Raw genomic sequence first — 24,888 nt, 5'->3', positions numbered from 1 at the left:
CTCCAGGTCAGGGCCACAGCTGCCGGCATGGGGATGACCCCCCCCCCCCCAAAGCTTCTTGGGTTAGTGGGGTTCTGTGTCGCCTGGTGCAGAAGCTGAGGCCGCGGCGGGGTGCCCCATATGGTCTGGGGTGGGCAGGGGAGGAACGCTGGGCTTGGCTCTGGGACCCTCAGCCGGAAGGGGGTGCCCCCTGTAAACCCATCTGCTGGAGCAGGTGTAACCTGTCCCCACCGTCTCCAAAGTCCGTGCGCGACAGGGATGGGGCGCCGGGGGAGGGGGGTAGGGATAGGAAGCCTGAGTTTGGGCGGGAAGGAAAGCTGCTTGGAAAGGGGGTGCCCTCTGGGACCCTCACACGGCGGGCATCCCAGGAATGGACTTAGGCAGCATGGCACGGGGAGCCAACATCGTGGGGAATTGGGGCTCCCCTCTGCCCCACCTCGGCCCCCTCACCCCCAGAGCCAGGAGCCAGGCCAAGCCCCAGAGACAGGCCAAGGGGAGGAAGATAAACAAGCAGCCCTTGCCCCGCTGTCATCATGGGCGCCATCAGAGCTTTCATTTGGTTGCCTAATGACTCACATCACAGGCAGAGAGAAAAATTGTCAATCGCCCGGGTCCTAATGAATTTTTTTGCAAATTGTAATCAAGCCAGGCCGTCTCAGCCGGCTGATTAATGAGCCCCACGAGGCTCGGCCAGCACCTCAGCTTTTTATTCCATCCCGTCCTCCCTGCACTAAATTAACAGCAACTTGTCTGAGCTTCAAATTAACTCCCAATGATTAATTCTGATGGGGGGGCCTGAGGAATAGCTTGTTCTAATAGGCCCTGGCCGGAGATGCAGCTGGAAATTAATACACTTCCCCTTTGGCTGCCGGCTTTAATCCAAGGTTGGGTTTTGACATCACTATATTTGTTGTTACAATAAATTCCACTTACATCTGCAGATCAAATAATTACGCTTGGGAGTGCCACAGACCTCCGCGCCACCCCCTCCACCCGGGTCCTGGGTTGCAGGGGTCGCCTACTTGCATGTCCCCTCACCCTGCTCAACTGACCCGGGGAGGAATCTCAGGGTCCTTCCACCCGGGAACGCCCACCCAACTGATGACCGCTGGCCCCAGCATCCTGGGGAACGGATGTTCTTTTGCAGAAAGCGCTTGGGAAAACACCCCAGCCGGGTGCCCACACTCTGCCTTAAGTGGGCTTTCCGGCAACCCCAAGAGGCTGTGGGACCCTCTGAGCAGCCTGAGCCATCACCTCCCGGAACTTCTCCCACCCCAGCCCACCCTCGGGTTGGACTTAGGGCAGCTTTGGGTCCCCACTGGCGCCCCGACTTCTTACTCAGGATCTTTGCCACTCAGCGGGGTTGGTGCCTGCGGCCTCAGCCTCTGTCCAGGGTCAGCACCGCCTCTGGTTCCGCTCACCTGGCTCCATCTTTCCCCGCAGTGTCTGGCCAGCCCACTTCCTCTGACCCAGCCAGAGGCTCCCCGGTGTACCCCTGGACGCTGAGAGAGTGGCCCTGGTGGCTTCTGATCACACCCAAGCCCTGTCCGGGGGCCTTCTCGGCTCCCAAAGGCAGCCGCTGCACCCGAGTGTCCGTGAGAGGCCACTGCCTGTGCCTGCTGGCTCTGATGGCAGCCAGCCTTGGCACCCTGTCCTCGGGCCAGCAGAGACTTGAATGACCCCTTAGCAGATTGGCCTGGCAGGCCAGGGTGTGGCCTCTCTGGGTGTGCACCCGGCCCCCTACCCGCCCCCCCCCCCCCCCGCGGGGTGCAGAGTGGCCCACAGCAGCTCTGATACCCGAAGGCCTCCTGGACGGCCACTGCATGTTGTAGCCTCTTCCGCAGCATGGCACCGCGGCTCTGAGAGAGCCCGGGTCTGGGGTCTGCGGGCACCCCCCACCCCAGGTACCAGGAGCCGCTGGGTGAAGGGAGCAGGGACGGATCCATCTTCATTTCGGGCCCCTTATGGTGTAAACAGGAGAAATATGATCTTGGTAACCGAACTTGAATGCAAATGACAGCGTCAGAGTAATAAAGCACCTGAAACACGCCACACAAAAGCAACACCATATGTGTGGGGACAACCGGCATCAATTATGAATTGCATCATAAAAATTGATCGTCTATTTGAACTGCTCGGGAGCTCACTTCCGCCCCGTGAGTCTCGGGGGCAAGGTCAGGGCCCTTGGCCTAGGTTCCCGGGAGGCTCCTGCCAGGGCCGCAGGCCACCTGGGGGCAGTGGACGCGGACGGGAGCTCACCCTGCCTGGGAGGGGAAAGGCCGAGCCCTTGGCAGCCCAGAGTCTACACCCCGGGAAAATGCACCTTCACCCCCAGGCCCAGTGGGACGGCTCCTTGCACCCCCTTTTCCTGGCCAGCAAACGGCAGGTGGTGATTCAGGCTGGTTCCCGTGGAGCTGACGTGCAGTGAGCAGGCTGTGTTGGGTGAGTCCTGGGCGTTAGTTTCTGGGGAGTCCCCGGCCAACCTGTCCCTTTTATACAGGCGCAGAGAGCAGGGCCCTCACCTGTGGCTATGCATGGGCTCAGCATCCTGCCCACTTCCCCTGACCTCCACCCCCAGGCATGGCCGGGAGAGATTCCTGAGTGCAGAGCCAGGAGGACCCCCTGAGCATCACCGGTGTGGCCCCAAACCAAGCCACAACACGGAAGAGAGCTGGCTTCCTGCCCCAGCCCCTGGAGGAGAGAAACGCATCCCCCAGGCCCCCCAGTGAAGTTCTTGCCCACTGAATCCTGGAGTCTAGGGCTCAGGAGCCCCCCAACCTGCCACCAGGCCTCTGAGCTCCAGCAGAGTTCCTTGGCCACTGAGGGGTCCGAGCCCGACCCACAGTTCTCCCCACAGTCCGCTGGTCTGATCTCTCCCCACCCCACCCCACCCCGGGTGCCCCCTCCCCGCGGCCCCGCCTGCTTCCTGGCCTCCCCGCCTCATTGCAAGTAGGACCAGCAGCTCCCCTAACCCGGCCCACCAGGCCAGGGGCACCCCTTCAAGTACATGCACACACACACACACGTGCACACATGCACGCGCACACATGCGTGCACAAATGCATGCATGCACATATATGCACACGTGCACACTCACACAGACGCACACACGCGCACGCGCCGGCCCAGGAGCCGCAGCTGCGCGCAGGGACCAGCAGACGGCGCGGACGGCAGGCGCCCGACGCGCGCTCGCTCGCGGACCTCGACCCCCGACCCCCGAGGAGCGTGGCCCCGCGTCCGCCCCACCCCGCGCCCGCCCGGGCCTTTCCCGCCTCCTGGCCCCTGGCGGCGGCCTTTGTCATGGGGGTCGCCCTTGGTGTGGCCGCGCGCCCTCTTAAAGGGCCCGCCCGCCTGCACGGCCGAATGACAAAGGCCCTGGGGGTGACATCCGCCTGCGCCCCCCCTCCCCCGCACCTGGCTCGGCGGGGACCTCGCACGCCCGCTGAGCTCTTGGGGTTTGAAAGTGGCCGCTGGCCCCAGGGAGCGGGGAGGAGAGGCCGGGTCTGAATGACAAAGCCCTGGGCTGAGGGCCAGAGCGGGTGCCACTGGCTTTTGTGGCCGCCTCCCTGCTGACCTCCCTGCAGGGCCTCGCTCCTGACCCGATTCCACACGCCCTGGACACTTGGGCTTGGGCGCAGGCCTCCGGCACACGTCCGGCCTGGGGCTGCGGGAGTGAGCATCCCGCAAAAGCAGCAGAATCCCCGCCCCCACCCAAGAAGGGGGGAATGGGGGCGTCTGGGCCTTGGGGGATGCTAGTGCATGTGGCCCTGTCCCAAGGGTCTTGGTTGGTTCCTTCTTTTAGAGCCTCTGGGGAGGCCTGGCTGGGGAGGAAGCCCAGAGCAGGGGGACTGACCCGTGGCCGGGACCCAGATGCAGACCGTGTGGCCTGGCGTGCTTGGAGGAGCAGTTTGCATGTTGGCAGCATGACATGATGGTGGCAGGATGTGACAGGAAGTGCCTGGAGGCACGATAGCATGACGTCACGTGCGTCATGGGGCAGACAGGGTGTGGCATGACAGTGACGCCTGATGTGCATGCCGGGGAAGGTCACATGTAGGTAGCATGATGGCGTGACATGCTGTGTATGATGCAACAGGAAGTGCATGGGGGGACATGAAGAGCCGGGTGGGCCGCTGGCGTGTTGGAAGCATGATGGGGACATGACAGTGCAGATGACATGCGTGGTGGCCTGACACAGCTGCTGGCCTGCTGGGCATCTCAGGCCCACTCAGTGCCCCTGGTCCTCTTCCTTTGACCACCAGCTTCCAGACCTCAGTTGCTCAGCAGCTCTGTGGGTCTGGGCAGAGGCAGGGCCGGGGGAGGGCAGGGGGTCCGAGGAAGGCCCTGCATGGTGCGGGCCGGCCAGCTGGACCCTCTGCTGCACCCCTCAGCCCTCCTGAGCGCAGGAGGCCCCGCCTGGCCCAGGTTCTGAGCCTGCGCCGGGCACGCAGGAAGCCCTGCCCTCTGGGAATGGGTCCTGCTCTACTGGCTCAGCCTGGTGGGTTGGGGTCCGAGCCCCTGGGGTGCGCCTGCGGGGAGGAGGCACTCCGTCTGGGCCTGATTTTTTTGTCCCAGGCCCCGGGAGGGCGGATGTCTCAAAGAGCCTGTCAGTCATGAAGAAAGACAGACGTGTCCTTGCCAGGCCCTGCTGGGCCGGCCCGCGCTGCCCCTCCTCTGTCCAAACACCTTCTTCATCCCCAGGAGTTCGCTGCAGGCGGGAGGTGGGGGCTTGGCATCCGTCACTCTCCGGTGGGCGTGGGGGAGGTTCCTCCCAGCCTTCTCCGGGCCCATCCCTGCAGACCCTCTGAGTGACGCCGCCCATCAGTGGCCTCTGCGTGGGGCTCTGGGGCCCCCCGGAACAAGCCCCAAACCAAAGCAGAGCTCCCTGGCTGGAAACCCCCCGTGATTCGTAAATGTTGACCTTCGAAAGCTCTGAATTGTCAAAGAAAAGTGATGTCGCCCGTCTGCATGTGAGCTTGGGCCTGGATGGTTGTGAAAACCAACGAGGACCTTGCACTGTTGTCCCAAAGCCACAGGCTGAAGGGGGGTCCCCCTCCCTCGGGAGGCTGCTCTGGAGGTTAACAGAGGCTGCAGCTGTGGGCACACTGCACTCCCAGGGGCTGTGACGAGTGGCACTGTGTGACTCAGTCGGGTGAGACCGACTGCCCTCAGGGCAGCCCCTTGAGCACACCTGGGCTGGTGCTGAGTCAGACCTCGGACTTCCGCTCAGAGTGATCAGAGTCTTGAGGAAGGCAGGGGTGGGGGTGGGGGGTGCATCTCCCGGAACCTGCCAGGTCCTGAGGCTGTGCAGACCAGAGGCACAGGGCGGGGGTCAGCGCCCTGGCACCAGCCCTGCTCAGAGTCAGGTCACCCTGCCTGGACTCACAGCCACGACAGCTGGATTCCCTCCCAGACTGCCCCTGGGGATCACCCAGGCCCCAGCTCTGGCGTCCCTGGCCCCAGGAGTTGGAGGAGGGTCGCCCCCTTGGAGCTGGGCAGCTGGTCTGGGCCCTGGACTTGAGAGGGACCCGACGGGAGTGTCTTTCCCCCACAGACCATCTTGTAAAGGCAGGGGACGCTCATTTGCCTTAAGTCCACTCCCTTTGTCCAGTGTGTCTGGGTTTGGGGGATAAACAGCGTTTGTGCGGGTCCCCCTGGCCACCCAGAGCTGTGTGGACCCCACATCCTCCCTGGTTACCGAGTATCTTCCTGGTATCCTTCGACACGGGCCCCTGACCACCAGGATTCAGGGCATCTGAGCATGTCCCCAGCTCCCGCCTCAGCCCAGGACGTCCCTGAGCGTCTGCTGGGCACACTTGCCCTGGTCCTGCTCGGAGACCTGCCCAGACCTGCTGGGGTCAGAGCCTCCAGAACCCTCCCGCAGGCCTGCGAGTTCCAGATGCTTCCGGATCCCTCTGAGCGGCGGGGAGATGCCAGAGGGACGCGGTCAGGGCCGTCAGGGCCTCATTGCTGCCGGTTCCAGCCCCACAGCGCCCGAAGCTCTCCTGAAGTCGGGCAGGACGCAGCCCCGCCAACACACGGAGGACCCAGCCTTCGCGAATGTTCTACGCTTGTTCTCGTGGAGTTGGGATGAAGGGATTGGGGCTTTTTATTCATTTGTTTATTTATTTATTTATTTATTTTTTGCTTTGTTTTTTGTTTTGCCACATCCGGTGGGGCTCCTGGGAGCATACGGGTGCTGGGGGTTGAACTGAGGGGCTACGTGCAAGGCGAACACCCCCCTACCCTCCCACCCCGGGTCTCTTGTCTCTCCAGTCTTCTTGGGTTTTGCTTTTGTTTTGAGGCCACAGCCAGAGACGCTCGGGTTTTACTCCTAGCTTTAGTGCTCGGAGATCTCTCCTAGCGTGGCTTGGGAGGGGGGTGGTGAGGCCCTGAATCCTGGTGCGGTAAGTGCCCGACCCGCTGTGCTCACTCTCCGGCGCCAGGACGGTGAAGATTCTTAGGAGAAGCCGAACAAGGAATGAGCAAGCGGGTGCCCCGGGCTTTCAGGAGAGCAACCATGGCTTCAGCGTTGTTTACTGAAAACTCCGCGATGAATCAGGTTACCCAGCATGTACGTCTGGTCTGTGCTGAGCTTCCGTTCTGCCTCACCGTCGCATCTCTAAGTGCTGATGGGCCGGGGTCTCCTCTGAGCACTGGGGCGGGGCTAATGGAGCCCTTATAACTAACTCTAGGGGGAGGTGTTATGCTGAACTCTGCCAAACTGCCAGCGTTTTCTAGCATCTTCTTTGGAGGAGGCACACGGCAGGCGTTCAGGACCACGTCTGGCTCTCGGCTCAGGGAACATACATGGCGGGGCGGCAGGGGACCATATGCGGTACGGGGATTTGAACCAGTGTCGTGAGTACAGCCACAGGACAAGTGTGGTGACCTCTATACCGTTTCCGCACTCTACTTCCTAACAGTCACAAACCTGCCAGGGGGTGATGGGCATCGCTGTCGGCCCATCTTGCAGCTGAGAACACCAAGGAGCAGAGAGTCAGGTCAGGGTCCGCATCTGGTCATCACTGGGAGGTGCAGGATTTAAGCCCAGGGAGATGCGGGAGTTAGTCCTGCCCCAGCGCTAGTCCTTTTAGGATTCTCTCTCGGCCAGGGAGGGCGTTCAGAAGGTGGCACCCTTGGCATGCAGGCGCCCAGGTGGGATTTCCCCTCGGCCCCGTGAGCCACAGCGGCAGGCCAGGCACAGCCAAACACATCCCTCCCACACGCAATCAATAAAAAGCACGCTGTCAACAGACTGAATCAGAAACAGACTCTGGAAAATTGAATTTTATTTGGAAATTTCATCCACGCACCAGAAAGGTACAGAGAAAGTTGTGAGAAAGGAAGAACCATCGTGCGCGCGGCTTTCTGGAGGCTTCCACAGAGGGGCTGAGGGCCGGCCCTGCCCTCCCCCTCACCGCAGATCAATTACAGCTGGATTAAAGGGCTCAAGGTGTCAAAGGAAACTTTCCACGCGGAGGAGGATTAGCCGGATAATTATCCGCCAGGATACAGGGACAGGGGCAAGCTATCTGCCTTCACAAAACAAACCCCCTCGGCTCCCGGTCATTAAAGAGATCACTCGCGATCAGAAAGACTGGGGGCAGTTCCTGTCGGAAGCTGGACAGGACGAGATGGATGCAGGGTGTCCATGGGGAGAAGGGCCCTCGGGGGACGCACCAGGGACGGCTCCGAGCCGGACCACACAGACACACTCGCCAACAAACCCGGGTCACCCGCCAGACTCGAGAGTCTGGTCCAAAGGGTTGTTGTCTTGCGGTAGGTGTCGCTAGCTCCACGGGGGGAGTGACAAGACGGCAGCTCGCAGAGGAGAGGCCGGAAGGGCAGGCGCCACGCAGATGCACATGGACGCAGGCACCGTGAAGACACACATGCACACATGCAAGCCAGGAGGCTGGGGCGGGGGGAGGTGCTATTTCAGGGGAAGGGCTGGAACCACCTCTCCATCAGGTAACGACTGGGTGGTTCGCTGATGGATCAGGGGAGCAGGAAGTGCTCAGATCTGGGGGGAGGGTCCAGCCTGCGGCCAGAGAAAGCCCCGGGGGGGGGGGGGGTGGTCGTGCCAGCAGGAAGGGGTCATTGAGCTGGCCCCTGGCCAGGGAGGGCTCTGGGGAGAATTTCAGACTGTGTCCCAAAGCCACAGCGCATGTGACAGCTCTGAAATGCATGCATGCATAGATTTCAATTCTGCAAAACCCCACGGATGACACCAGCTCTAAGGTACAAATGAAAAGTAAGTTGAACAAGAGCACTGGAGAGAGGACAATGGACAGGGTTTTGCCTTGCATGCAGCCGACCTGGGTTCAATCCCGGCACTCCACAGTGTCCCCCCCAGCTGTCCAGGAGTGAGCCCTGAGCACAGAGCAGGAAGTCAGCCGTGAGCACAGAGCTAGGAGTCAGCCCCGAGCACAGAGCCAGGAGTGAGATCTGAGCACAGAGCCAGGAGTCAGACTTGAATACAGAGCCAGGAGTCAGCCCCGAGCACAGAGCCAGGAGTGAGATCTGAGCACAGAGCCAGGAGTCACACTTGAATACAGAGCCAGGAGTCAGCCCCGAGCACAGAGCCAGGAGTGAGATCTGAGCACAGAGCCAGGAGTCAGACTTGAATACAGAGCCAGGAGTCAGCCCTGAGCAGAGAGCCAGGAGTCAGCCCTGAAACACAGAGCCAGGAGTCAGCCCGGAGCACAGAGCTGGGAGTCAGCCCTGAGCACACAGCAGGGAGTGAGCCTTGAGCACAGAGCCAGGAGTCAGCCCTGAGCACCACCAGATGTGGTCCCAAACAAAACAAAACAAAAACAAAAACCCCACAAAACACAGAGCATACCCAAATCAATCAATCCAAAGCAAAACAAAGGGCCAGGAATGTGACTCAGTGGCGGAGCACCCACCTGAGCACTCACCTGAACACCTGAGCACTCTCCTGAGCACTCTCCTGAGCACTCACCTGAACACTCACCTGAACACTCACCTGAACACTCACCTGAGCACTTACCTGAGTACTCACCTGAGCACTCACCTGAACGCTCACCTGAGTACTCACCTGAGCACTCACCTGAACACTCACCTTCGCGCTCACCTGAGCACTTACCTGAGCACCCACCTGAGCACTCACCTGAACACCTGAGCATTCTCCAGAGCACTCACCTTAGCGCTCACCTGAACACTCACCTGAACACTCACCTGAGCACTTACCTGAACACTCACCTGAGCACTCACCTGAGCACTCACCTGAACACTCACCTGAGCACTCACCTGAGCACTCACCTGAACACTCACCTGAGCACTCACCTGAGCACTCACCTGAACACTCACCTGAGCACTCACCTGAGCACTCACCTGAACACTCACCTGAGCACTCACCTGAGCACTCACCTGAACACTCACCTGAGCACTCACCTGAGCACTCACCTGAGTGCTCACCTGAGTGCTCACTGAGCACTCACCTGAGCACTTATCTCTCACAAGGCCCTGACTTTGTTCCCAGCACTGACCCAAATAAAACCCCAAGGAAGCAGTGCTGTGATTGTTCAACTCAGCAGAGCTCACGAATAATCATAGGGGAACTTACACCATTGAGAGTGTGTAAGGCCAGTGGCCGGACGCAGACACTCCAGAGGGACCTGAAGATTCCACTCAGCCCCTGAGGAACAACCAAGCAGCTACCAGGATCTAGAACAACCCAGAGGGGCCGTGGAGGCATCCGAGAACAAGGGAAAGTAGGATGGACTCTCTGAAGTTCTCAGTTACTGCAAGAAAGGTCTGGGAAAGTGACGATTTCCCTTTTCATTCAGCATGGTGACTAGAGGGCATAACCAAAGCAGTAGGAAAAGAAAAATAAATAAAAGGCATAAAGATGAAGCGTGGGGAACGAAGGTATCTTATAAAAGACCACTTAGAAGCAACAACATGAAAAATTAACATGCTTGGAAAATGGATAGAATTTTTTTAAACTCTGAAGACCATCAGAGTAACAGAGAGACGCCATAATTGCTGATGGGAAGGTTTGGTGTCACAGATGCTCCCAGGTCTAAACGTTTAAAAGAGTCACCTTGGTTTCAATACAACCCCCAGGAAGGGGCTGAAGAGACAGCACAGAGGGGAGGGCGCTGGCCTTTGCATGCTACCGACCCAGGTTCGACCCCAGCACCCCGTATGTTCCCCTAAGCCCCGCCAGAAGTCATCCCTGAGTACAACTGGGTATGCCCCCCACCAAAGAAAACAAAATAAAAGTCACAAACTACAAGAAAATCTTTACAAAAGTTGGTCTAAAAAAACAGTAAGAAATTGTCCGCATTCTCAAGACTTGAGTCAGGCTGCTGTTAAAGCAGGATAAATATTTTAGGACAGGCAACAATTTTCTCAACGTAGTTTTCTTTGAAATTCAGTTTTAGCACCGTTAACTTTTCCTTCTTGAAAAATTAAAACTTTTCTGAAACGAACCAAGGATAAAAGCTAAAAAAACAAAAAAAAAAAGCAAAAAAAAAAACCAGCAAGAGGGGCTGGAGCAATAGCAAAGCGGGGAGGGCGTTTGCCTTGCACGCGGCCGACCCGGGTTCGATTCCCAGCATTCCATATGGTCCCCCGAGCACCGCCAGGGGTAACTCCTGAGCACAGAGCCAGGAGTGACCCCTGTGCATCGCTGGGTATGACCCAAAAAGAAAAAAAAAAAGTAAGAGAAGCCGGCAGAGAAATGACCCGGCATGACATCTCCAAGAGAACACTACACTGGAGTTCCCGGGTACACTGGGCGGCCGAGGACACTGGGCCTTCCTGGAACGGGGGTGCCAGGTCCCCTTTCTGCTTAAAGCCACACCTGGCACCTGCGAGATGGCCGAGCTCCACAGCTGAACCTCACCCAACCCAGGCCACCCAGTCTACAGTGACCCCTTCAACGATTCACAGTACTCTTAGCCCAGGGGGTCCCAGTGTACCCGATGAGAAGGTTGTGCTGACTTTAGTCGCATTGCTGTGAGATACAACAATGGTCACAAACCGACTATTGGTCTAAGATTTTACAATCCCGTTTGCCTTTGTGTTGTAAGAATATGAAGTATGTTTGTGCCTACGAGGGGCCAGGCAGGGGTGGCGGGTAGAAACTTGGGAAAATTAGTGGAGGGAGACTCACACTGGTGGTGGGATTGGCGTTGGAACACTTAATACCTGAAACCACTAGTGCAGGGTTTACATCACGGTGTTATAATAAAAAACAACAACAACAACAAAAAATTAAAATACAGGGAAAAAAATCAGGAAGAGAAGTGGTACTAGTTAAAATGAAAAAAGAAAAAATCGGTTTCCGAAAGAAGGAAACATTTAAGCCGGCATTTTAGGAATGAGAAAGCTGATTGGCAAATATATTTATGAGTTTATGCTCCATTTAACTTTTAATCTGTGAAGTTAATTAGTTTGTTTTGGGGGTGCGCACGGTGGCGCGTGTTCTGCCTCTGTTCTCGGGGGTCCCTCTCGGAGGGGCTCGGGGGGCCGGGTGGTAGCGAGTCCGGAGCTGGGGCTGAGCGCGAGCCGGGCTGGGGGCCCCGGCTCTCTCCGCCTCGAGAGAAGCCCATGGAGGCCAGAAGCTGCGTTCGGCTGCCTCCATCAGGCTGGCCTGGGGGGAGCCGGGGGGTCGCACAGAGCAGGGCTGGAGGGGGCCGAGCGTGTGTAGCGTGAGGGGCCTGTGAGTGAGGGGCAAAGTCGTGCCAGAGGCCCTGCAGCGGAAGGGGGCCCTTCCGACGTGATGAGCTCCTTGGGGCCAGGCAGGATGGGGACCCACCGGACTGGGGAGACGGCCCGCAGGTAAGGTGCTGGCCACGCAGATGGCCACCCTGGCACCCCACGGGGTCCCCTGAGCACCCCTGGGAGTGAACCCTGAGCTCAGAGCCAGGAGGAGCCTCTGAGCATCGCTGGGTGTGGACCCTCCCTCACCACAAAAAAACAAAAGATATTTAAAAGAAAAGACTGAGTTTAGAGGGGGATTCTCAGGCAGGGCAGAGCCTCGAGAGGGAAGGGGAGAGGCCGGAGGGGTCTCTTCGGGGAGGGGCTGGGTCCCGCGTGGCAGTGCTCAGGGGTTACTGCTGGCGTGGGTGGGGCCAGGCTGGGGCCTCAGCTCCTGGCTCGGCTGCAGGTCTGGACGAGGCGGTCAGGGAGATGCTGGGCCTGCCGCCGGCCTGGCCTGACCTTGGCACTGCACGATCTCCCGAGGGGACCAGGCCCCAGCCTGACAGTTGGGAGGAACCCCAGGACCAGGAGGCCCAGAAACCACAAACGACGGCTGTTGGTTTCAAGTCACGCGAATCCCCTGGGGAGGGTCTCACCTCACAGACCCGCACCAACAGCGCCCATCAGGGCCACCACCCTTCACCTCCCGCCCGCCTGGCCCGCCAGGTCTTGGCCCGCGCCTTGCACCTGACCGCCATCTGCTGCTGTCACTACTCGTGTCCCCAGCTGGTCCCCTCTCTCGCTGCCACTTCCTGCCTCTCCTCATCCACGTGACCCCGTGAGAGCTGCCGTGCTGCCTAGGTGGCAGTTACCTCCCCTGTTCCGGCAGAGGAGGGTCCGTCCGTGCCTCAGTTTCTCCTCCACACCCCGTGGACGGCACTCGGGACACCTGTGCTTGGTTGGTGGGAGGGGGGAGCCCACGTGAGAGTGCTGTCACAGCCACTGGGGATGCGCCTCCGGGGGCAGCTGGGGGCACCCCACGGGGTTTCCGTTTCCTCGGCAAAGGGCTCTCAGGCCCTGTACGGAGGCGTGCCCGTCTCCGTGACGGGATCCTGGCCTGCCACAAGGCCACCAAGTGGCGTTGAATAAAAAAAGGATGCTGAACTGTCCCGTTCTCTGGACCTGGAGGCCGGAATGGGGACCCCAGGGCTGGCAGCTGCCCAAGGGCTTTCTGAGCCCACCCGGAGTCTCTGGCTGTGGCTCTAATCAGGCCCAGACCTGACCTTCAGCAACCAGCCAGCGTGGAAGTCACGTCCCAGCTCCCTGGCAGCGGGCGGGGCACGTGGCCGGTCCTGGCTGGCCGATGGAGGGGGCTGCTGGGGAGTGGCCGAACCCCCCGCCCACGTCCCCTCCTCTCCGCTTTATAGCCTGGCAGCAGGGGTCAGTTTGGGGCCTAAGCTGAGGTCTCCTGTGGAAGCTGGCTTTGCTGACGGTCGCCTGGGCCTGAGCCCCGCCCTGCTCCCCACAACACACACCACTCAGGGGGCCCCAAAAAGGAAAAGAGAAAATCAGGCCACACGGCGGCCCTGCCACAGGCCCACCAAGCTCTGGAGTTTGGTTTGGTCCTGGGATACACGAAGCGGGCGCTCAGGGCTGACTCCTGGCTCTGTGCTCAGGGCCGGCTCCTGCCAGGACAGGGGGACCATGGGTGATGCCAGAGGTTAGACGGGGGGTCAGCTGCATGCAAGATGATCGTCTTAGCCCCAACTCTCTCTCCAGCCCCGAAGCGTTTCGTCTTGAAGGACTATTTAGTTCCCAGAGATGTGAACGTTCGAGCTCGATTCTTTTTTTTTCCAGCAGAGAATCCTTGAAAGGGACATCGAAGTTGCTTTCCACTAGGAGGGGGTCGTTTCTTTCACTGAAATTTGATTTTATATTTATTTTTGGGTTTTGGGTCATATCTGACTGTGCTCGGGGCTGACTCCTGGCTCTGTAGGGTTCACTCTGATGGGCTCAGAGACGGGCGATGCTGAGACACAGGACTCTGTAGAGAGACAGTTGGTGCTGGGGGTACAGAGGACTCTGTAGAGAGACAGGTGGTGTCAGGCACCAGGACTCCTGTGGGCAGAGTCTGTTGTCAGCACTTGGAGTTTTCTCCTTGGCCCAATTCCATTTTTCTCATTGTTGCTTTGGGCCACGCTGGGCAGTGCTCAGGAGTCACTCCCAGCTCTGTGCTCGAGGTCACTCCCGGGGTGCTTGGGGGCTTCATGCTGTGCTGGCGTGAGCCTGGGCCCCCCGTGTGCAAGGCAGGACCTTCCGCTGCTCTGGCCCACGGCTTGGGTTCTTGAATAAACAGACTCTCGGGACCCCGGGCAGTCCCTTGGGAGGAACCGGCTCTGTGTGGTGGCTGCTTGTTAGTGTCTTACCTGAACGGTCCATGAGTAACGCAGCAAAGGACTTGTACCGTTGAGAAAGCAGCCAGGACTGTCAGCCAACCATTTGGAAAAAAGAAAGCCTACACAAAACGGAATATGGATGAACAGTTGAAAGGAAATGAAGTACCATAAGGTAATAGAAGCACCCGAGAGAAATTGAGCCTGCTACCACGTTGGTGAAGAAGTACTTTCTGCACGTAACTCCACTGGCAAGAGAAGGGGAGGGAAAGATGGATTTAGGCTCTAAGTGTGAAAGTTCTTGAACGTGAAATCAAATCATAAATTTTTGAGGGAGAGGCATATCCGCGGAGCTCACGGCTTACTCCTGGCTCTGCGCTGCGGGATCTTTCCTGGCAGGGCTCCGGGGACCGTGTGGGGTGCCGGGGCTCGAATCCAGGTCTGTCACATGCAAGGAGAGCACCCTGCCCGCGGTACTATGGCCCCTAAAGTCATAAACCGGAAATGAAATAACGGGAAAAGTGTCCAGCGCTGGGGAGAGTGTAAAGACCTCAGACTGGACACGACATGGAAAAAATTAAGAGGACAAAGTTCCAGAAGGAGCTGGAGACCGGAAGGGTGTGAGTTCAGGACCTGTCACAGGACACACAGCCCCGCCCAGCATCTGTGTATCCCTGAGCACCGCCAGGAGCACTGAGCTGGGAGTAGCCCTGGGCACTGCTGGGTGTGAGAACTTTTTTTTCTTTATTGCTTTTTGGGTCACACCCGGCGATGCACAGGGCTTACTCCTGGCTCATGCACTCAGAAATTATCCCTGGCGGTGCCCAGGGGACCATATGGGATGCTGGGAATCGAACCCAGGTCAGCCGCGTGCAAGGCAAACGCCCTCCCCGCTGTGCTATCACTTCAGCACACCCCCCCCCCCGGGACTTTTTTTTTTTTTGCTTTTTGGGTCACACCTGGCAATGCACAGGGCTTACTCCTGGCTCTGCACTTAGGAACTACTCCTGGCGGTGCTCAGGGGACCCTATGGGATGCTGGGAATCGAACCCAGGTCGGCCACATACAAGGCAAACGCCCTACCCTCAGTGCTATCGCTCCAGGTCCCTTTTTTACTTAAAGAATCTGCAAGGACCTGCCATAGAGGCAGGCTGGGGTGGGGGTGGGGGTGATGGGAGGGAACCTGGGGACACTGGTGCTGGGAAATATGCCCTGGTGGAGGGACGGGTGTTGGGACACTGTGTGACTGAAACTGATCATGAACAGCTTTGTAAGGATCTATCTCACAGTGATTCAGCTGAGAAAAATTAAAAAAGCATGCAAGGAGGGGCTGGAGAGTACAGTGGGTAGGGCATTTGTCTTGCACGCAGCCGACCCGGGTTCGATTCCCAGCATCCCATATGGTTCCCTGAGCACCACCAGGAGTGATTCCTGAGTGCAGAGCCAGGAGTAACCCCTGAGCATCGCTGGGTGTGACCCGAATAGCCAAAAAAAAAAAAAAGCCCAAACAATACAAAGATAAAAGTAATAAACACACATGTTCAGTGAACATAAGAAGTTTCATTCCCAATGGTATTAGAATGCAGATAAACTAAGATTTTATTATTTATTTATTTTTGCTTTTTGGGTCACACCCGGCAATGCACAGGGGTTCCTCCTGGCTCTGCACTCAGGAGTTACTCCTGGCAGTGCTCGGGGGACCATATGGGATTCTGGGAATCGAACCCGGGTCGGTCGCGTGCAAAGCAAACGCCCTACCCGCTGTGCTATCTCTTCAGCCCCAACTAAGATTTTATTTTGAAAAAATCTTTTTTCCTTTCAAATGGGCAAGCAAGATGAGTCAGACCCCCACAAAGACTTCCCCTCCCAGTGGCGGGCTCTGAACACAGCGCCGCTTCCTAGCCGTGAGTGCTTAAATCATGAGGCTAATTTTTTTCCTTTGGACGTGAAAAGTTGTTCAAGCTCATTTAAGTTTAAAGAAGTAGGTTATCATGACAATTAAGAGCTCGGTGCGATTATTGATTGGATCTTGTATGGGAGGAAAATCAGCTCTAAAAGACATTATTGGGACAATTGAGGAGATTTGAATATGGACTGCATATTATATCATATCAACACAACTGTCCTGGGAGACATAATGGTCCTGTGGTTACGACAGAGGAAGTCCTTGTGCTTATTTATTTAAGGGTAAAAAATCATGATGTTGGTAATTTACTTACAACAGTTCTGCACGGTGTCTGTGTGTTATCTTTGTACCTACTGACCTAACCGCTAATCAGTTCATCCGCCCACCAGCCCATTCTACGCATCTGCACAGCTGCCTTCCTCCTCTCTCTCTCTCCTCTCTCTCTCTCTCTCTCTCCTATTTCTATCATATATCATTTCTCTTTATATTATCATCTCTAATTATCTTTTTTTTTTCCTTTTTGGGTCACACCCGGCAGTGCACAGGATTTACTCCTGGCTCTGAACTCAGGAATTATTCCTAGCCGGTGCTCAAGGGACCATATGGGATGCTGGGAATCGAACCCGGGTCGGCCTCGTGCAAGGCAAACACCCCACCCACTGTGCTATCATTCCAGCCCCTAATTATCTATCTTCTGCCCAAGATGTCCCTCTGTTGAAATGTTAACACTTGACAGATACAGATGAAGCGTTTTTGAGCATTTACTAAATTATTCTAGTCTTCAAGATTTTCTTTTGGAGGCTTAATTTCAAAACAAATATACAAGGGGAAGCATAGGAGTGAAATTGTTTGAATGATTTTTAAAATTTTTTTTTGTGGTGTTGGTGGTCACATCTGGCAGTGCTCAGGGCTGACTCCTGGCGCTGAGCTCAGGGATCACGCCTGGCAGGCTTGGGGGACATACGTGGGCCAGCGCCAGCTCATCACAGGCAAGGCAGCACCTTACCTGCTGTGCTATCACCTGGGCCCCCTGGATGACGTTCTTTTGAAAACGAACACACGTCTATTTAAAAGACTGAAGGGACTCATGTTTAAATGCCTGGGGGGACTGCGGGGTGGTAATTGTTCATCACACTTGTCCTTGGGGACAATGGCAATCCCTTGGGGCTCCTTCTGGCTGGCTAAGGGGTAGCCGTGGCAGTGCTGAAGGGCCCCTGTGCTACGGGACAGACCCAGGCATCCCACAGGCAATGCACATGCAGCCCTATGCTGTCTGGTCCACATTATCCTTATTTAAAAAGTGTCACATCGGGGCCAGAGCGATAATACAGCAGGGAGGGGAGTTTGCCTTGAGCGCGGACACCCAGGTTTGATCCCCATCACCCATATGGTCCCCTGAGCACCACCAGAAGTGATTCCTGAGTGCAGAACCAGGAGAAAAGCCTGGACATTGCTGGGTGTGACCCCAAAAGCAAAAAAAGAAAAAGAAAGAAAAAGCGTCATAGAAGGGGCCAAACGATAGTACAGCAGGGAAGATGTTCGCCCTGCATGTGGATGACCCAGCTTCAATCCCCAAGCACCGCCAGGCGTGATCACCCCTGAGCACCGCAGGTGTGGCCCCCAAACCAAACCAAACCAAACTAAAAAAAAAGGCATCACAGAAGTAACGGATATGTAGATGAATCAGAAAATTCAAATAAACAGAAAACAAATGAAAACCAAGATCATCTTAGAACTAATTCCAGCTCTCCACAGTCGGGGCTGCGGAGTCAGAGAGGAGTGCTCAGGGGAGTGCTCCTCCACTCTGTGCTCAGGGTCACTTCTGCCTCTGTGCTCAGGGCTGACTCCTGGCTCTGTGCTCAGGGATGACTCCTGGCTCTGTGCTCAGGAATCACTCCCAGCTCTGTGTTCAGGGCTGATTCCCGGCTCTGTGCTCAGGGCTCACTTCTGGCTCTGTGCTCAGGACTCCCTCCTGGCTCTGTGCTCAGGGCTGACTCCCAGTTCTGTGCTCAGGGCTGACTCCAGTCTCTGTGCTTAGGGTTGACTCCCGGCTCTGTGCTCAGGGCTCACTCCTGGCTCTGTGCTCGGGGATCACTCCTGGAGGCTCTGTGCTCAGGGCTCACTCCCAGCTCTGTGCTCAGGACTCACTCCCGGCTCTGTCCTCAGGGCTGACTCCCAGCTCTGTGCTCAGGACTCACTCCTGGCTCTGTGCTCAGGGCTGTGCTCAGGAATCACTCCCAGCTCTGTGTTCAGGGCTGACTCCCAGCTCTGTGCTCAGGACTCACTCCTGGCTCTGTGCTCAGGGCCGTACTCGTACTCAGGAATCACTCCCAGCTCTGTGTTCAGGGATGACTCCCGGCTCTGTGCTCAGGACTCCCTCCTGGCTCTGTGTTTAGGGCTGACTCCAGGCTCTGTGCTCAGGACTCACTCCTGACTCTGTGCTCAGTGCTAACTCCTGACTCTGTGTTCGGGGCTCCCTCCTGGTGGTGTCTGGGGCACCATGAGGTGTGGGGGTCTGACCTGGGGTCTGCTGCGTGCAGGACAAACCCCGGGAACCTGGCTCCACCCAGCCCTGTCTGTGGCTGTGGTGTGCTGTGTGTGTAGATGGTGCATGTGGAACATGTGTGTGTGTGTGTGTGTGTGGTATATATGTGCGACGTGTGTGGTACATGTGTACACATGGTGTGTATAGAGCATACATGCACACTGTGTAGATGCCAAGTGTGAAGTGCATATATGTATGTATGTGTTACGTGGGTATACATGCATGTGATGTGTGCATGGTATGTATAGTGCTCGTGTGTACATGCAGGTGGCATGCAAGTGCTTGCAGTGTGTAAATATAGGTGCTGTGACACGTGTGTGCTGATGTGTGTGTGGTCTGTGTGTACCTGTGGCGTATGTGGAGTCCGTGTCCCTGTGATGCCAGTGGTGTATGCATGTGGTGTGTGTATGTGTGTGTGTGTGTGCGTGCGTGCGGTCTGTGCTATGTGTGTCCGTGTGTGAGTGTGGTGGCTGGCGGGTGAATAACGTTCTTCTCGTGTGGACTGCGTGGCTCAGGTGACACCCGTGGTCAATACCACACAGATAAATAAGGGCTAATTGCCTGCAGTGTCTGGGGGTGTCGGCGCGGTGATCGGGCACATTTATGGGCCAATTAGACGCCTTCCGAGCCCGAGCCGTGATGGATGGTGACTGTGGCCTGTGTGGGATGGGCTGGGTGGGGGCGGGGGTCCAGGCTGGGGTCTGTGGGGGGTGGAGGCATTAGGCTCCGTATTCACAGATGGCTGCTGGGTCGGGCTGGCTGGGTCACTCGGGGGTCCCTGTGGAAGCCTCGGTCACTCCCTCAGTGCTGGGTCCTTGTCAAGGGCAGGCCTCAGTTGGGAGGAGGCTGGTCTGGGCGAGGCGAGACGGGCCCCTTTCCTGCACACGCTCACTTGGTGGCTTCGTGGTCGGCCTGGGGCCCCCAAGGCCCAGTGAGGAGCAGCGGGGGTGGGAGACAGATGCCCGAGGGGCTCTTGGGGGTCTGGGGGAGGCAGGTGAGATTTTTAACTTGAGATCCAGGGGCTGGAGCAATAGCACAGCGGGTAGGGCGTTTGCCTTGCACGCGGTCAACCTGGGTTCAATTCCCAGCATCCCATAGGGTCCCCTGAGCACCGCTAGGGGTAATTTCTGAGTGCAGAGCCAGGAGTAACCCCTGTGCATTGCCAGGTGTAACCCAAAAAGCAAAACAAACAAACAAAAAAACTTGAGACCCAGAGCTGGGGACAGGGACGGCAGACAAAGGCGATGGACACGGTTGTGGTGGGCTAATGGGGGGTCAGGGGGCAGGTGGGTGGGAGGGGGAGGGGAGCCCACCCATATGCGCAGGACACCCCTCCCTCGTAGTCTTGGTGGCCTGGAGGACGGAGGGTCAGCGGCCCAGGGGCACGGCCTGGGGCAGCAGGAGCCCTGCCTGGCTCTGCCCAGCCCTCGCTGGCCCTCAGAACCCGTCTCTGCTTGTCTCCTCCTCGGAAGAGTGTCCTAATTTTTCACCCAACCGTTTCAGCAGTTTTTTCAGCAATGGGCCAGTCACGGGTCTGAGTGTAAAAGGGAAACAGATGAATCCCAAACCCGACCACTTCCTCCGAAGTCAAGGCAAAGGGGAGCAGTGTTTCAAACTCACCCCGCAAATACAGTCCGGGAGGCCGGGTGGCGCGGGGGGTTGGGGGGCAGCCGGGCTGGGGCTTCCTAGACAGGGCCGCTCAACGAGCGTTCTGGAGGGTTCTTTTGAGGGAGGAGAGATATGAAAGAAGGACATAAAAATATATTTTGAAGGGCATCTTTTATGGTTTGCAATACAGAAACTGTAAGGTTATCATGTATATCACTTTATGAACTTTCAACACAGTTCCTGTCCAGAGTCATCATTTCTATTAATGTCATGAGAGAGAGAGAGAGAGAGAGAGAGGTGACTGCCACAGAGAAAGGTGTGGGGTGGGAGGAAATCTGGGGACATTGGGGGTACACTGGTGAAGGAACAGGTGTTGAAACATTGTATGACTGAAACGCAGTCATGAGCAGCTTTGTAACTGTGTATGTCACTGTGATTCAATTCAAAAACATTTTTTTGGGGAGGGGGCACATCTGGTGGTGTTCAGAGGTTCCTCCTGGCTCTGCGCTCAGGGATCACTCCTGGAGGTGCTCAGGGGACCCTCTGGGTGCCCGGGATCAAACCCGGCTCATCCGCACGCAAGGCAAACGCCCGACCTCTCCAGCCCCAGGACCTGAAAACATCTTCACTTAACGGAAATTCGTCTTAAATACGCTCACGCGTCCTGATTTTAAAAGGCGACGTCTTGATTAATCACGGGTTTTCCATACTCTACAGTTTCAGGGTTCCTGTCACGCCTCGGGGTGAGGACTCGGCGTCCAGAGACGCCCACCCACAGCCCAGTTCCCTCCAGTGGCCAGCGGAGGCTCGAGCTAGTTTTATTGTTTTCTGCCACTTGGTTTGCTTTAGCGATTCACATTCCACATGAGTGAGACCATCTGGTAATCGACTCACTTTCTATTTCCCTCGGCACAATCGCCTCGATCCGTCCCGTTCCTTCCGAGAGGGCAGTTCCCGCCTCGCCCAGGAGCAGAGCGAATCTCCAAGTGCGCGCGGCCGTGTGGCCTGGTGGTCGCACCTGCCAGGGGCCCCAGCCGATTCCTCAGGGCTGTGGTGAGAATCCCACTGAGCGCAGGTCTACAACTGTCTAGTTTGGGGGTCACACCCTGGGACGCTCAGGGCTGACTCCCGGCTCTGTGTTCAGGACTCACTCCTGGCTCTGTGCTCAGGGCTGACTCCTGGCTCTGTGCTCGGGGCTGACTCCTGGCTCTGTGCTCAGGGCTGACTCCCGGCTCTGTGCTCAGGGCTGACTCCCGGCTCTGTGCTCGGGGCTGACTCCCGGCTCTGTGCTCAGGGCTGACTCCCGGCTCTGTGCTCAGGGCTGACTCCCGGCTCTGTGCTCAGGGCTGACTCCCGGCTCTGTGCTCAGGGCTGACTCCCGGCTCTGTGCTCAGGGCTGACTCCTGGCTCTATGCTCAGGGCTGACTCCTGGCTCTGTGCTCAGGGATGACTCCCGGCTCTGTGTTCGAGGCTGACTCCTGGCTCTATGCTCAGGGCTGACTCCCGGCTCTGTGTTCGGGGCTGACTCCCAGCTCTGTGTTCAGGACTCACTCCCGGCTCTATGCTCAGGGCTGACTCCTGGCTCTGTGCTCAGGGATGACTCCCGGCTCTGTGCTCAGGGCTGACTCCCAGCTCTGTGTTCAGGACTCACTCCCGGCTCTGTGCTCAGGGCTGACTCCTGGCTCTGTGCTCAGGGATGACTCCCGGCTCTGTGTTCGGGGCTGACTCCCGGCTCTGTGTTCGGGGCTGACTCCCGGCTCTGTGTTCAGGACTCACTCCCGGCTCTGTGTTCGGGGCTGACTCCCGGCTCTGTGCTTGGGGCTGACTCCTGGCTCTGTGCTCAGGGATGACTCCCGGCTCTGTGTTCGGGGCTGACTCCCGGCTCTGTGTTCAGGACTCACTCCCGGCTCTGTGTTCAGGACTCACTCCCGGCTCTGTGCTCAGGGCTGACTCCCGGCTCTGTGTTCGGGGCTGACTCCCGGCTCTGTGCTCGGGGCTGACTCCCGGCTCTGTGCTCGGGGCTGACTTCTGGCTCTGTGCTCGGGGCTGACTTCTGGCTCTGTGCTCGGGGCTGACTCCCGGCTCTGTGCTCAGGGCTGACTCCTGGCTCTGTGCTCAGGGCTGACTCCCGGCTCTGTGCTCAGGGCTGACTCCCGGCTCTGTGCTCAGGGCTGACTCCTGGCTCTGTGCTCAGGGCTGACTCCTGGCTCTATGCTCAGGGCTGACTCCTGGCTCTGTGCTCAAGGATGACTCCCGGCTCTGTGTTCGGGGCTGACTCCCGGCTCTGTGCTCGGGGCTGACTCCTGGCTCTGTGCTCAAGGCTGACTCCTGGTTCTGTGCTCGGGACTCGGGAGACGCTCTCTGGTGCTAGGGATGAACCCAGGCTGGCCACTGGTCATTGTTCCCCCCACCTGTGTTCCACCCTCAGAGCAGCACCGGGCTCCAGGCAGCAGCTGGAAACGGACCCCATGGAAGCCTCTGGAACTCTGGGCCAACTCCTTCCTGGCAGGGAGGGCTCAGACTTGGGGGTTTCCTGTGGGTGATGAGGCCGGGAGAGACCCCGTCTCCTTGTCTCCTCGCCTCCTGGCAGGGCTGCAGTCTGGGTGGGCTTCCTGCCTCGTGTGTGGGAGAGTTCTCGACTCGGCTCCGTCCCTGGGACGGCCTGACCGCGGCCATGCCCCGTCCAGGAGGACACCCCCATCAGCCGGGCGACGCGGGGCGCCCCCCTCCCCGCCCCAAGCAGCCAAGAAGACGCGCAGACGCGACATACAGTTCACCTCTTTATTAGAAAGCCTCCCGCCTTCCCCGCCGAATACTGTACAGCAGACACAAAAACCCCAAGGCAGGAGTACAAACTGGCATATCGAATCCAAACAAGATCGTGGGGCGTAACAAGCCAAGTGAAATGTCTGTCACCGCTTTTAATTACAGTACAAACAATATAAATAAAGCCTCGGTGAGTCACTGGGGACATAAACTTGCTGAATGAGGTAATAGAAAACAATCCCCCCAAATAAAAACAAACGCGTGAGCCACACGGGCTGTGCCCCGGCTGTTCTACACGGGATTCGCCGACACACGCGGAGGGTCCCCGGCCCCTCCCAGACACGCCGCCCCCGCCCGCCCGAAACACACCCGACATTCAAGGCCACGGCTGGGACTGGGGGACAGCGGCCTTGGGGTGCGGCTGGTCCTCGGGAGAGCGGCTGGGTGGGCGTCCGCCTGGAGAAGCCCCCCTGTTCCAGACACGGGCTCCCGGGTGTGGGGGGCACAGGGCCTGCGGGGGTCGGAGCTGACCTGTGGTCCTGGTGGGCAGACGGAACTCAGCCTCCAGGAAGCTGATGCCAGGGAGCCCTGGTCACTCCGTGCCGTGTCCCGATCCTCTAGGGGGGTCATGGACCCCCAGGAGGGATGGGGGGAGGAACTGGGAGCCTGGGCGGGGGCGCGGGTCTTGCTGGGGGTCAGAGGAACGACCTCCGGCCCCAAGAACCGAGTTTGCCTGGGTGGGTGGGGAATGTGGGTGCAGAGAGGAGAGGGGTGCTATTGGCTGGCTGCCCAACGGCATCTTTGCCTGAGGTGGGTCACTGAGGGATGGGCGGGGAACCCACCTGCCCCATGGAGCCCGACATCGCCACCTTCTACGAATTCCCCGGCGGCATGGGGGTGACATCCTGCCCCCTCAAGGGTCCTGAGTCCGCTGGGAAGCCTGGACCACCGTGGGGGTCTAGCCTGCATGCTCTCCACAAACTGCCCCTTGGGGTCCCCCACCCCGCCCGGCTGCTCACACCCAGACCCCCTCACCCGCGGGCACAGGCGCCTGGGGCAAGGGTCTCCCCTGGGCTGTGCGCCGAGCTAGAATATTCCACTACGGCTAAACCAGCGCCTTTCTGGCAGGGACCCCTGGTGGGCCCAGACCCCATAGCCGTACCCCAAGCCCTGGGCTGCGCTGGCTGGTGAGTGAGCCCTCCGGGAGGGCGAGCTCGTAGGTGGACCCCGAAAAAATTCCAGAACCCGGGCGTTTGAGGGTTTTATCATCCCCAACTCTGATTTCAACTGGCCCAAAAGGCGCATCTGTTCACAAAGGAGCCCCCACCTCGAGGAAGACACAAATGGGTCTGGGGTCCCCCTTTCCCGGGTGCCCTCCTGCTGAGCGGGGAGCGGGGGTCCTGTGAGAACGTCCCCTGCCCCCGGCTCCTTCTTCTGCCTGCATCGCTATGGGGGCCTGAGGCCTGCACCTGGGAAAGGCCCCTCCAAGGACAGACATTTCCAGGGGGACCTGGGGGGTGTCTCTGTGTCCTGAGGAGGGGCATGGCAGGGAAGCCCCTGTGAGACCCGGACCAGCTTTTCCAAACGTCTTTGGGGCTGTTGGGAGCCATCCACCTCTCCTAGCACCAAGGCTTCCCTCGGTCACCACATTTCCAGAACATTCTAAACCCCAAGGAGGAAGGCTTGAGGGGGCAGGTGTACTGGGTCCCTGGCAGCCATCAGCGGGGGTGGGGTGGGGCTGGGGTACCCCCATCTCAAAAGGGAGAGGCAAGGGTGGGACCGGCATGGGGCACCGTGCCGAGATGGGGGTGGGCGGGGGGGGGGTGGTGGTCTCGGGGACAGATGGGGACTCCCGCACAAGGGGACAGACAGCTCTGTCTGTTGGGGGGGGCACGTGGTCCCCGCAAGCAGGGCCCCAGCGTCCCTCTCTCCAGACAACTCACAGAGGGGGACAGTGGGGTGCCCACCCGAGCCCCTGGCACACAGGGTCC

This window comes from Sorex fumeus, unplaced genomic scaffold (assembly GCF_029834395.1).
Source record: "Sorex fumeus unplaced genomic scaffold, SorFum_2.1 ptg000005l, whole genome shotgun sequence".
NCBI classification, from domain to species: Eukaryota; Metazoa; Chordata; class Mammalia; order Eulipotyphla; family Soricidae; genus Sorex; species Sorex fumeus.
Note: the sequence above shows the minus strand (reverse complement) of the source record.